The sequence below is a fragment of the Oncorhynchus masou genome, chromosome 5 (genome assembly GCF_036934945.1).
Source record: "Oncorhynchus masou masou isolate Uvic2021 chromosome 5, UVic_Omas_1.1, whole genome shotgun sequence".
Classification (NCBI taxonomy): Eukaryota; Metazoa; Chordata; class Actinopteri; order Salmoniformes; family Salmonidae; genus Oncorhynchus; species Oncorhynchus masou.
Window position 1 is genome coordinate 2,628,792 of NC_088216.1, and position 14,304 is coordinate 2,643,095.

At 45.2% G+C, this 14,304-nt stretch overlaps 1 protein-coding gene across 1 annotated transcript in view; it reads left to right on the forward strand.

The window, feature by feature from the left end:
- Window positions 1–13,631: 13,631 nt before the first annotated feature.
- Window positions 13,632–14,304, forward strand: part of LOC135526049 (uncharacterized) — a 39,871-nt gene continuing 39,198 nt past the window's right edge. Inside the window, exon 1 of the mRNA XM_064954088.1 lies at window positions 13,632–13,804. The gene's annotated coding sequence lies outside the window, so the exon portion shown is untranslated. The remainder of the gene's footprint in view (window positions 13,805–14,304) is intronic.

A 14,304-nucleotide genomic window follows, 5' to 3' on the forward strand; every position in this document is an offset into this window, starting at 1 on the left:
GTCTAAATAAAGACACCTTGGTCTCAGCACTGACTGTCTAAATAAAGACACCTTGGTCTCAGCATTGACTCCCTGTCTAAATAAAGACACCTTGGTCTCAGCATTGACTCCCTGTCTAAATAAAGACACCTTGGTCTCAGCACTGACTGTCTAAATAAAGACACCTTGGTCTCAGCATTGACTCCCTGTCTAAATAAAGACACCTTGGTCTCAGCATTGACTCCCTGTCTAAATAAAGACACCTTGGTCTCAGCACTGACTGTCTAAATAAAGACACCTTGGTCTCAGCATTGACTCCCTGTCTAAATAAAGACACCTTGGTCTCAGCATTGACTCCCTGTCTAAATAAAGACACCTTGGTCTCAGCATTGACTCCCTGTCTAAATAAAGACACCTTGGTCTCAGCATTGACTCCCTGTCTAAATAAAGACACCTTGGTCTCAGCATTGACTGTCTGTCTAAATAAAGACACCTTGGTCTCAGCACTGACTCCCTGTCTAAATAAAGACACCTTGGTCTCAGCATTGACTCCCTGTCTAAATAAAGACACCTTGGTCTCAGCATTGACTCCCTGTCTAAATAAAGACACCTTGGTCTCAGCATTGACTCCCTGTCTAAATAAAGACACCTTGGTCTCAGCATTGACTCCCTGTCTAAATAAAGACACCTTGGTCTCAGCATTGACTCCCTGTCTAAATAAAGACACCTTGGTCTCAGCATTGACTCCCTGTCTAAATAAAGACACCTTGGTCTCAGCATTGACTGTCTGTCTAAATAAAGACACCTTGGTCTCAGCATTGACTCCCTGTCTAAATAAAGACACCTTGGTCTCTGCATTGACTCCCTGTCTAAATAAAGACACCTTGGTCTCAGCATTGACTGTCTGTCTAAATAAAGACACCTTGGTCTCAGCATTGACTGTCTGTCTAAATAAAGACACCTTGGTCTCAGCATTGACTCCCTGTCTAAATAAAGACACCTTGGTCTCAGCATTGACTGTCTGTCTAAATAAAGACACCTTGGTCTCAGCATTGACTCCCTGTCTAAATAAAGACACCTTGGTCTCAGCATTGACTGTCTGTCTAAATAAAGACACCTTGGTCTCAGCATTGACTGTCTGTCTAAATAAAGACACCTTGGTCTCAGCATTGACTCCCTGTCTAAATAAAGACACCTTGGTCTCAGCATTGACTGTCTGTCTAAATAAAGACACCTTGGTCTCAGCATTGACTCCCTGTCTAAATAAAGACACCTTGGTCTCAGCATTGACTGTCTGTCTAAATAAAGACACCTTGGTCTCAGCATTGACTGTCTGTCTAAATAAAGACACCTTGGTCTCAGCATTGACTGTCTGTCTAAATAAAGACACCTTGGTCTCAGCATTGACTGTCTGTCTAAATAAAGACACCTTGGTCTCAGCATTGACTCCCTGTCTAAATAAAGACACCTTGGTCTCAGCATTGACTGTCTGTCTAAATAAAGACACCTTGGTCTCAGCATTGACTCCCTGTCTAAATAAAGACACCTTGGTCTCAGCATTGACTGTCTGTCTAAATAAAGACACCTTGGTCTCAGCATTGACTGTCTGTCTAAATAAAGACACCTTGGTCTCAGCATTGACTCCCTGTCTAAATAAAGACACCTTGGTCTCAGCATTGACTGTCTGTCTAAATAAAGACACCTTGGTCTCAGCATTGACTGTCTGTCTAAATAAAGACACCTTGGTCTCAGCATTGACTGTCTGTCTAAATAAAGACACCTTGGTCTCAGCATTGACTGTCTGTCTAAATAAAGACACCTTGGTCTCAGCATTGACTGTCTGTCTAAATAAAGACACCTTGGTCTCAGCACTGACTCCCTGTCTAAATAAAGACACCTTGGTCTCGGCATTGACTGTCTGTCTAAATAAAGTCACCTTGGTCTCAGCATTGACTGTCTGTCTAAATAAAGACACCTTGGTCTCAGCATTGACTGTCTGTCTAAATAAAGACACCTTGGTCTCAGCATTGACTGTCTGTCTAAATAAAGACACCTTGGTCTCAGCATTGACTGTCTGTCTAAATAAAGACACCTTGGTCTCAGCATTGACTCCCTGTCTAAATAAAGACACCTTGGCTCAGCATTGACTGTCTGTCTAAATAAAGACACCTTGGTCTCAGCATTGACTCCCTGTCTAAATAAAGACACCTTGGTCTCAGCATTGACTGTCTGTCTAAATAAAGACACCTTGGTCTCAGCATTGACTCCCTGTCTAAATAAAGAAACATTGGTCTCAGCATTGACTCCCTGTCTAAATAAAGACACCTTGGTCTCAGCATTGACTGTCTGTCTAAATAAAGACACCTTGGTCTCAGCATTGACTCCCTGTCTAAATAAAGACACCTTGGTCTCAGCATTGACTCCCTGTCTAAATAAAGACACCTTGGTCTCAGCACTGACTGTCTAAATAAAGACACCTTGGTCTCAGCATTGACTCCTGTCTAAATAAAGACACCTTGGTCTCAGCATTGACTCCCTGTCTAAATAAAGACACCTTGGTCTCAGCACTGACTGTCTAAATAAAGACACCTTGGTCTCAGCATTGACTCCCTGTCTAAATAAAGACACCTTGGTCTCAGCATTGACTCCCTGTCTAAATAAAGACACCTTGGTCTCAGCACTGACTGTCTAAATAAAGACACCTTGGTCTCAGCATTGACTCCCTGTCTAAATAAAGACACCTTGGTCTCAGCATTGACTCCCTGTCTAAATAAAGACACCTTGGTCTCATCATTGACTCCCTGTCTAAATAAAGACACCTTGGTCTCAGCATTGACTCCCTGTCTAAATAAAGACACCTTGGTCTCAGCATTGACTGTCTGTCTAAATAAAGACACCTTGGTCTCAGCACTGACTCCCTGTCTAAATAAAGACACCTTGGTCTCAGCATTGACTCCCTGTCTAAATAAAGACACCTTGGTCTCAGCATTGACTCCCTGTCTAAATAAAGACACCTTGATCTCAGCATTGACTCCCTGTCTAAATAAAGACACCTTGGTCTCAGCATTGACTCCCTGTCTAAATAAAGACACCTTGGTCTCAGCATTGACTCCCTGTCTAAATAAAGACACCTTGGTCTCAGCATTGACTCCCTGTCTAAATAAAGACACCTTGGTCTCAGCATTGACTCCCTGTCTAAATAAAGACACCTTGGTCTCAGCATTGACTGTCTGTCTAAATAAAGACACCTTGGTCTCAGCATTGACTGTCTGTCTAAATAAAGACACCTTGGTCTCAGCATTGACTCCCTGTCTAAATAAAGACACCTTGGTCTCAGCATTGACTGTCTGTCTAAATAAAGACACCTTGGTCTCAGCATTGACTCCCTGTCTAAATAAAGACACCTTGGTCTCAGCATTGACTGTCTGTCTAAATAAAGACACCTTGGTCTCAGCATTGACTGTCTGTCTAAATAAAGACACCTTGGTCTCAGCATTGACTGTCTGTCTAAATAAAGACACCTTGGTCTCAGCATTGACTGTCTGTCTAAATAAAGACACCTTGGTCTCAGCATTGACTCCCTGTCTAAATAAAGACACCTTGGTCTCAGCATTGACTGTCTGTCTAAATAAAGACACCTTGGTCTCAGCATTGACTCCCTGTCTAAATAAAGACACCTTGGTCTCAGCATTGACTGTCTGTCTAAATAAAGACACCTTGGTCTCAGCATTGACTGTCTGTCTAAATAAAGACACCTTGGTCTCAGCATTGACTCCCTGTCTAAATAAAGACACCTTGGTCTCAGCATTGACTGTCTGTCTAAATAAAGACACCTTGGTCTCAGCATTGACTGTCTGTCTAAATAAAGACACCTTGGTCTCAGCATTGACTGTCTGTCTAAATAAAGACACCTTGGTCTCAGCATTGACTGTCTGTCTAAATAAAGACACCTTGGTCTCAGCATTGACTGTCTGTCTAAATAAAGACACCTTGGTCTCAGCACTGACTCCCTGTCTAAATAAAGACACCTTGGTCTCGGCATTGACTGTCTGTCTAAATAAAGTCACCTTGGTCTCAGCATTGACTGTCTGTCTAAATAAAGACACCTTGGTCTCAGCATTGACTGTCTGTCTAAATAAAGACACCTTGGTCTCAGCATTGACTGTCTGTCTAAATAAAGACACCTTGGTCTCAGCATTGACTGTCTGTCTAAATAAAGACACCTTGGTCTCAGCATTGACTCCCTGTCTAAATAAAGACACCTTGGCTCAGCATTGACTGTCTGTCTAAATAAAGACACCTTGGTCTCAGCATTGACTCCCTGTCTAAATAAAGACACCTTGGTCTCAGCATTGACTGTCTGTCTAAATAAAGACACCTTGGTCTCAGCATTGACTCCCTGTCTAAATAAAGAAACATTGGTCTCAGCATTGACTCCCTGTCTAAATAAAGACACCTTGGTCTCAGCATTGACTGTCTGTCTAAATAAAGACACCTTGGTCTCAGCATTGACTCCCTGTCTAAATAAAGACACCTTGGTCTCAGCATTGACTCCTGTCTAAATAAAGACACCTTGGTCTCAGCACTGACTGTCTAAATAAAGACACCTTGGTCTCAGCATTGACTCCCTGTCTAAATAAAGACACCTTGGTCTCAGCATTGACTCCCTGTCTAAATAAAGACACCTTGGTCTCAGCACTGACTGTCTAAATAAAGACACCTTGGTCTCAGCATTGACTCCCTGTCTAAATAAAGACACCTTGGTCTCAGCATTGACTCCTGTCTAAATAAAGACACCTTGGTCTCAGCACTGACTGTCTAAATAAAGACACCTTGGTCTCAGCATTGACTCCCTGTCTAAATAAAGACACCTTGGTCTCAGCATTGACTCCCTGTCTAAATAAAGACACCTTGGTCTCATCATTGACTCCCTGTCTAAATAAAGACACCTTGGTCTCAGCATTGACTCCCTGTCTAAATAAAGACACCTTGGTCTCAGCATTGACTGTCTGTCTAAATAAAGACACCTTGGTCTCAGCACTGACTCCCTGTCTAAATAAAGACACCTTGGTCTCAGCATTGACTCCCTGTCTAAATAAAGACACCTTGGTCTCAGCATTGACTCCCTGTCTAAATAAAGACACCTTGGTCTCAGCATTGACTCCCTGTCTAAATAAAGACACCTTGGTCTCAGCATTGACTCCCTGTCTAAATAAAGACACCTTGGTCTCAGCATTGACTCCCTGTCTAAATAAAGACACCTTGGTCTCAGCATTGACTCCCTGTCTAAATAAAGACACCTTGGTCTCAGCATTGACTCCCTGTCTAAATAAAGACACCTTGGTCTCAGCATTGACTCCCTGTCTAAATAAAGACACCTTGGTCTCAGCACTGACTGTCTAAATAAAGACACCTTGGTCTCAGCATTGACTCCCTGTCTAAATAAAGACACCTTGGTCTCAGCATTGACTCCCTGTCTAAATAAAGACACCTTGGTCTCAGCACTGACTGTCTAAATAAAGACACCTTGGTCTCAGCATTGACTCCCTGTCTAAATAAAGACACCTTGGTCTCAGCATTGACTCCCTGTCTAAATAAAGACACCTTGGTCTCAGCACTCCCTGTCTAAATAAAGACACCTTGGTCTCAGCATTGACTCCCTGTCTAAATAAAGACACCTTGGTCTCAGCATTGACTCTCTGTCTAAATAAAGACACCTTGGTCTCAGCATTGACTGTCTGTCTAAATAAAGACACCTTGGTCTCAGTATTGACTCCCTGTCTAAATAAAGACACCTTGGTCTCAGCATTGACTGTCTGTCTAAATAAAGACACCTTGGTCTCAGCATTGACTCCCTGTCTAAATAAAGACACTTTGGTCTCAGCATTGACTCCCTGTCTAAATAAAGACACCTTGGTCTCAGCATTGACTCCCTGTCTAAATAAAGACACCTTGGTCTCAGCATTGACTCCCTGTCTAAATAAAGACACCTTGGTCTCAACATTGACTCCCTGTCTAAATAAAGACACCTTGTTCTCAGCATTGACTCCCTGTCTAAATAAAGACACCTTGGTCTCAGCATTGACTCCCTGTCTAAATAAAGACACCTTGGTCTCAGCATTGACTCCCTGTCTAAATAAAGACACCTTGGTCTCAACATTGACTCCCTGTCTAAATAAAGACACCTTGGTCTCAGCATTGACTCCCTGTCTAAATAAAGACACCTTGGTCTCAGCATTGACTCCCTGTCTAAATAAAGACACCTTGGTTTCAGCATTGACTCCCTGTCTAAATAAAGACACCTTGGTCTCAGCATTGACTCCCTGTCTAAATAAAGACACCTTGGTCTCAGCATTGACTCCCTGTCTAAATAAAGACACCTTGGTCTCAGCATTGACTCTCTGTCTAAATAAAGACACCTTGGTCTCAGCATTGACTCCCTGTCTAAAAAAAGACACCTTGGTCTCAGCATTGACTCCCTGTCTAAATAAAGACACCTTGGTCTCAGCATTGACTCCCTGTCTAAATAAAGACACCTTGGTCTCAGCATTGACTGTCTGTCTAAATAAAGACACCTTGGTCTCAGCATTGACTCCCTGTCTAAATAAAGACACCTTGGTCTCAGCATTGACTGTCTGTCTAAATAAAGACACCTTGGTCTCAGCATTGACTCCCTGTCTAAATAAAGACACCTTGGTCTCAGCATTGACTCCCTGTCTAAATAAAGACACCTTGGTCTCAGCACTGACTCCCTGTCTAAATAAAGACACCTTGGTCTCAGCATTGACTCCCTGTCTAAATAAAGACACCTTGGTCTCAGCATTGACTCCCTGTCTAAATAAAGACACCTTGGTCTCAGCATTGACTCCTGTCTAAATAAAGACACCTTGGTCTCAGCATTGACTCCCTGTCTAAATAAAGACACCTTGGTCTCAGCATTGACTCCCTGTCTAAATAAAGACACCTTGGTCTCAGCATTGACTGTCTGTCTAAATAAAGACACCTTGGTCTCAGCATTGACTGTCTGTCTAAATAAAGACACCTTGGTCTCAGCATTGACTGCCTGTCTAAATAAAGACACCTTGGTCTCAGCATTGACTCCCTGTCTAAATAAAGACACCTTGGTCTCAGCATTGACTGTCTGTCTAAATAAAGACACCTTGGTCTCAGCATTGACTGTTTGTCTAAATAAAGACACCTTGGTCTCAGCATTGACTGTCTGTCTAAATAAAGACACCTTGGTCTCAGCATTGACTGTCTGTCTAAATAAAGACACCTTGGTCTCAGCATTGACTGTCTGTCTAAATAAAGACACCTTGGTCTCAGCATTGACTGTCTGTCTAAATAAAGACACTTTGGTCTCAGCATTGATTCCCTGTCTAAATAAAGACACCTTGGTCTCAGCATTGACTGTCTGTCTAAATAAAGACACCTTGGTCTCAGCATTGACTCCCTGTCTAAATAAAGACACCTTGGTCTCAGCATTGAATGTCTGTCTAAATAAAGACACCTTGGTCTCAGCATTGACTCCCTGTCTAAATAAAGACACCTTGGTCTCAGCATTGACTCCCTGTCTAAATAAAGACACCTTGGTCTCAGCATTGACTCCCTGTCTAAATAAAGACACCTTGGTCTCAGCATTGACTCCCTGTCTAAATAAAGACACCTTGGTCTCAGCATTGACTCTCTGTCTAAATAAAGACACCTTGGTCTCAGCATTGACTGTCTGTCTAAATAAAGACACCTTGGTCTCAGTATTGACTCCCTGTCTAAATAAAGACACCTTGGTCTCAGCATTGACTGTCTGTCTAAATAAAGACACCTTGGTCTCAGCATTGACTCCCTGTCTAAATAAAGACACTTTGGTCTCAGCATTGACTCCCTGTCTAAATAAAGACACCTTGGTCTCAACATTGATTCCCTGTCTAAATAAAGACACCTTGGTCTCAGCATTGACTCCCTGTCTAAATAAAGACACCTTGCTCTCAGCATTGACTGTCTGTCTAAATAAAGACACCTTGGTCTCAGCATTGACTGTCTGTCTAAATAAAGACACCTTGGTCTCAGCATTGACTCCCTGTCTAAATAAAGACACCTTGGTCTCAACATTGACTCCCTGTCTAAATAAAGACACCTTGTTCTCAGCATTGACTCCCTGTCTAAATAAAGACACCTTGGTCTCAGCATTGACTCCCTGTCTAAATAAAGACACCTTGGTCTCAGCATTGACTCCCTGTCTAAATAAAGACACCTTGGTCTCAACATTGACTCCCTGTCTAAATAAAGACACCTTGGTCTCAGCATTGACTCCCTGTCTAAATAAAGACACCTTGGTCTCAGCATTGACTCCCTGTCTAAATAAAGACACCTTGGTTTCAGCATTGACTCCCTGTCTAAATAAAGACACCTTGGTCTCAGCATTGACTCCCTGTCTAAATAAAGACACCTTGGTCTCAGCATTGACTCCCTGTCTAAATAAAGACACCTTGGTCTCAGCATTGACTCTCTGTCTAAATAAAGACACCTTGGTCTCAGCATTGACTCCCTGTCTAAAAAAAGACACCTTGGTCTCAGCATTGACTCCCTGTCTAAATAAAGACACCTTGGTCTCAGCATTGACTCCCTGTCTAAATAAAGACACCTTGGTCTCAGCATTGACTGTCTGTCTAAATAAAGACACCTTGGTCTCAGCATTGACTCCCTGTCTAAATAAAGACACCTTGGTCTCAGCATTGACTGTCTGTCTAAATAAAGACACCTTGGTCTCAGCATTGACTCCCTGTCTAAATAAAGACACCTTGGTCTCAGCATTGACTCCCTGTCTAAATAAAGACACCTTGGTCTCAGCACTGACTCCCTGTCTAAATAAAGACACCTTGGTCTCAGCATTGACTCCCTGTCTAAATAAAGACACCTTGGTCTCAGCATTGACTCCCTGTCTAAATAAAGACACCTTGGTCTCAGCATTGACTCCTGTCTAAATAAAGACACCTTGGTCTCAGCATTGACTCCCTGTCTAAATAAAGACACCTTGGTCTCAGCATTGACTGTCTGTCTAAATAAAGACACCTTGGTCTCAGCATTGACTGTCTGTCTAAATAAAGACACCTTGGTCTCAGCATTGACTGTCTGTCTAAATAAAGACACCTTGGTCTCAGCATTGACTGTCTGTCTAAATAAAGACACCTTGGTCTCAGCATTGACTCCCTGTCTAAATAAAGACACCTTGGTCTCAGCATTGACTCCCTGTCTAAATAAAGACACCTTGGTCTCAGCATTGACTCCCTGTTTAAATAAAGACACCTTGGTCTCAGCATTGACTCCCTGTCTAAATAAAGACACCTTGGTCTCAGCATTGACTCCCTGTCTGAATAAAGACACCTTGGTCTCAGCATTGACTCCCTGTCTAAATAAAGACACCTTGGTCTCAGCATTGACTGTCTGTCTAAATAAAGACACCTTGGTCTCAGCATTGACTGTCTGTCTAAATAAAGACACCTTGGTCTCAGCATTGACTCCCTGTCTAAATAAAGACACCTTGGTCTCAGCATTGACTGTCTGTCTAAATAAAGACACCTTGGTCTCAGCATTGACTGTCTGTCTAAATAAAGACACCTTGGTCTCAGCATTGACTGTCTGTCTAAATAAAGACACCTTGGTCTCAGCACTGACTCCCTGTCTAAATAAAGACACCTTGGTCTCAGCATTGACTGTCTGTCTAAATAAAGACACCTTGGTCTCAGCATTGACTGTCTGTCTAAATAAAGACACCTTGGTCTCAGCATTGACTGTCTGTCTAAATAAAGACACCTTGGTCTCAGCATTGACTGTCTGTCTAAATAAAGACACCTTGGTCTCAGCCTTGACTGTCTGTCTAAATAAAGACACCTTGGTCTCAGCATTGACTGTCTGTCTAAATAAAGACACCTTGGTCTCAGCACTGACTGTCTGTCTAAATAAAGACACCTTGGTCTCAGCACTGACTGTCTGTCTAAATAAAGACACCTTGGTCTCAGCATTGACTGTCTGTCTAAATAAAGACACATTGGTCTCAGCATTGACTGTCTGTCAACCTTTGGCTCCTGTAGCACCGCAGGAGAACATTCCTGGTCCGTTCACTGGTTCTCCTTCACCGGGTCTTTGACAGTTCAGAGTTCAAGAAGAACCAGGTATGGAGACACTAGACTCCCTCTCCACACTGGCCGGGCTGGGAGGACTTCAGGTCTGGACTCTCCCTTCCACACTGGCTGGGCTGGGAGAGACCCTGGCTGGGAGGACTTCAGGTCTGGCCTCTCCCTTCCACACTGGCTGGGCTGGGAGAGACCTGGGCTGGGAGGACTCCAGGTCTGGTCTCTCCCTTCCACACTGGCCGGGCTGGGAGAGACCTGGGCTGGGAGGACTCCAGGTCTGGTCTCTCCCTTCCACACTGGCTGGGCTGGGAGAGACCCTGGCTGGGAGGACTTCAGGTCTGGCCTCTCCCTCTCCACACTGGCCGGGCTGGGAGGATTTCAGGTCTGGTCTCTCCCTTCCACACTGGCCGGGCTGGGAGGACTCCAGGTCTGGACTCTCCCTCTCCACACTGGCCGGGCTGGGAGGACTCCAGGTCTGGACTCTCCCTCTCCACACTGGCCGGGCTGGGAGAGACCTGGGCTGGGAGGACGTCAGGTCTGGCCTCTCCCTTCCACACTGGCCGGGCTGGGAGGACTTCAGGTCTGGCCTCTCCCTCTCCACACTGGCCGGGCTGGGAGGACTTCAGGTCTGGCCTCTCCCTCTCCACACTGGCCGGGCTGGGAGAGACCCTGGCTGGGAGGACTTCAGGTCTGGCCTCTCCCTCTCCACACTGGCCGGGCTGGGAGGACTTCAGGTCTGGCCTCTCCCTCTCCACACTGGCCGGGCTGGGGGAGACCTGGGCTGGGAGGACGTCAGGTCTGGCCTCTCCCTTCCACACTGGCTGGGCTGGGAGAGACCCTGGCTGGGAGGACTTCAGGTCTGGCCTCTCCCTCTCCACACTGGCCGGGCTGGGAGGACTTCAGGTCTGGCCTCTCCCTCTCCACACTGGCCGGGCTGGCAGGACTTCAGGTCCGCTGGTCCTTGCAGAAGACCACCTCAGTGCTGCAGGAGATGCTGTACCGGGAAGAGATGCAGGAGGCTGGGCAGGAGGTTGGACAGGAGGAGAGGAGGATGAGGGAGGAGGAAGAGAGGCAGGAGGCTGGACAGGAGGAGAGGAGGATGAGGGAGGAGGAAGAGAGGCAGGAGGCTGGGCAGGAGGAGAGGAGAGGAGGATGAGGGAGGAGGAAGAGAGGCAGGAGGCTGGGCAGGAGGTTGGACAGGAGGAGAGGAGGATGAGGGAGGAGGAAGAGAGGCAGGAGGCTGGGCAGGAGGAGAGGAGGATGAGGGAGGAGGAAGAGAGGCAGGAGGCTGGGCAGGAGGAGAGGAGGATGAGGGAGGAGGAAGAGAGGCAGGAGGCTGGGCACAAGGAGTAGAGGCAGGAGGAATAAAGGGAGGAGAATAGGCAGGAGGAGGTGATGCAGGAGGAGAATAGGCAGGAAGCCGGGCAGTGTAATGACATCACACAGTATTGGTACTTGTGTGTAATGACTCATCAGCGAAAACAACGTTGTAATGTCAGGCAGCCTGTCATTTTTGTGTTTATACTTTTTCATAACGACAACCACAATGGATAAAATGACTGGCGGAGAAACAATTGGAACCATTTCCATGTTTTGACCACTAGGTTTTATGGGTAGTATGACATTTCCACTGTTGGGGCTCAACAATGGCACGGATACAACGATGAGCCCTCTATTCATCTCTATGGCAATTACACCCGTAGAGATATAATGAATAGAACGGTCTTGGAACCTCTAACCCCTGGCAATCTGACCGGTGAACCCATTGGTGGACACACACAATGGCTGCCTGGTATTGTGATGCGATCATTTCCGTGGTAATGTAGAATGTTCATTCTATTGATGTTTAACTGATGTGGTTCATGCAATGGAAGGTATTGTTTTGTAATGTTTGTTTAGTTTGTATTGGATTTTTCTGGGATGATTTATATTTATTAAGGATCCCCATGAGATGACCTCCCCCCTCTTCCTGGGGGTCCAGCAACATTAAGGCAGTTATGTAGTCATGGCTCTATGTAGTACTGTGCACGTCCCATAGTCTTTTCAGGACAAACCTCTGGTGGCATGTCTTGTAACATTTACATTTAAGTCATTTAGCAGACGCTCTTATCCAGAGCGACTTACAAATTGGTGAATTCACCTTCTGACATCCAGTGGAACAGCCACTTTACAATAGTGCATCTAAATCATTAAGGGGGGGTGGTGAGAAGGATTACTTATCCTATCCTAGGTATTCCTTGAAGAGGTGGGGTTTCAGGTGTCTCCGGAAGGTGGTGATTGACTCCGCTGTCCTGGCGTCGTGAGGGAGATTGTTCCACCATTGGGGGCCAGAGCAGCGAACAGTTTTGACTGGGCTGAGCGGGAACTGTACTTCCTCAATGGTAGGGAGGCGAGCAGGCCAGAGGTGGATGAACGCAGTGCCCTTGCTTGGGTGTAGGGCCTGATCAGAGCCTGGAGGTACTGCGGTGCCGTTCCCCTCACAGCTCCGTAGGCAAGCACCATGGTCTTGTAGCGGATGCGAGCTTCAACTGGAAGCCAGTGGAGAGAGCGGAGGAGCGGGGTGACGTGAGAGAACTTGGGAAGGTTGAACACCAGACGGGCTGCGGCGTTCTGGATGAGTTGTAGGGGTTTAATGGCACAGGCAGGGAGCCCAGCCAACAGCGAGTTGCAGTAATCCAGACGGGAGATGACAAGTGCCTGGATTAGGACCTGCGCCGCTTCCTGTGTGAGGCAGGGTCGTACTCTGCGGATGTTGTAGAGCATGAACCTACAGGAACGGGCCACCGCCATGATGTTGGTTGAGAACGACAGGGTGTTGTCCAGGATCACGCCAAGGTTCTTAGCGCTCTGGGAGGAGGACACAATGGAGTTGTCAACCGTGATGGCGAGATCATGGAACGGGCAGTCCTTCCCCGGGAGGAAGAGCAGCTCCGTCTTGCCGAGGTTCAGCTTGTAAGCTGTGTGCTAGTCGTTTAAACAGACACCTCGGTGGATTCAACATGTCAATACTGCTCACAAGTACAAGTAGTGATGAAGTTAATCTCTCCTCCACTTTGAACCAGGAGAAATTAACATGCATATTATTAATGCTAGCTCTCTGTGTACATTTAAGGGCCAGCCAAATCAACAAATCCCAGCACATATTGATGGGTACACTTCCTGCTTTTACTTCCTACTTTGCCCCTATGTGCTCGCAATGTCTGCCAGTCCAACCATTATGCCATCGTTGGGGACCGCCGTTCTATTCATTATATTTCTATGATTATACCCTTGTCGTCTGGGTCGTCACTCTTTACTACTGCCACAAAGTCATAACCCCGCTTAAACCTTAAACCTTAATCAAAGTGCTAACACCGAACTTTAAATGAAGACCAAAAAAGTTGAATACATTTTTTTCTACGACGAAAATCCAAATTTTTAACGTTGTTGCCGTGGTAACTCGGGAACGCTTCTCGGCCGGTCGCCAAGGTGACGCGGTATCCGTCACGTCCGGTCTGAGGCTTCCGGAACCTGGCGCGAAAAAATAAATTCAACAGGAAAACAGAAGTCGTGAGAAGGAATTGTCCCTTTTTTTTCCCGGATAAACTACTTTTAATTAATTAACTACTTATATATATTACATCTAACGGTGTCGGGGTTCTCACTCTTTATAACCCGTATTGTCAACTAAGAAGTGACCCACTTTTCAAGCAAAGGTAAGTTTAACTAACGAGTCACATCCGCTTTGATACTCCTTTAACTACAGTCAGAGACCGTATGAAAATAAACATGTGTTTTCTCTGGTCAAAGCTGTGTGTTTTGGGTTGTGTCGAGGCTGAGTTAGTTGGTTAGATATTGAATAGGATTAGTTAGCCTCTGTGCACCTTCATCAATTATCTATTTATCTCCACCATTCAGAATTGAAAGTCATAGTTTGTTTCCCCCCCTAACTAGTGACATTAAACTAGTTGTTTACAGATCATTGAAGTTGAAGCAGTGTGGGGTTTATAGTGAAGGATATATACTGCAGTATGGTTTATAGTGAAGGATATATACTGCAGTATGGTTTATAGTGAAGGATATATACTGCAGTATGGTTTATAGTGAAGGATATATAATGCAGTGTGGTTTATAGTGAAGGATATATATAATGCAGTGTGGGGTTTATAGTGAAGGATATACAGTGCAGTGTGTGGTTTATAGTGAAGGATATACA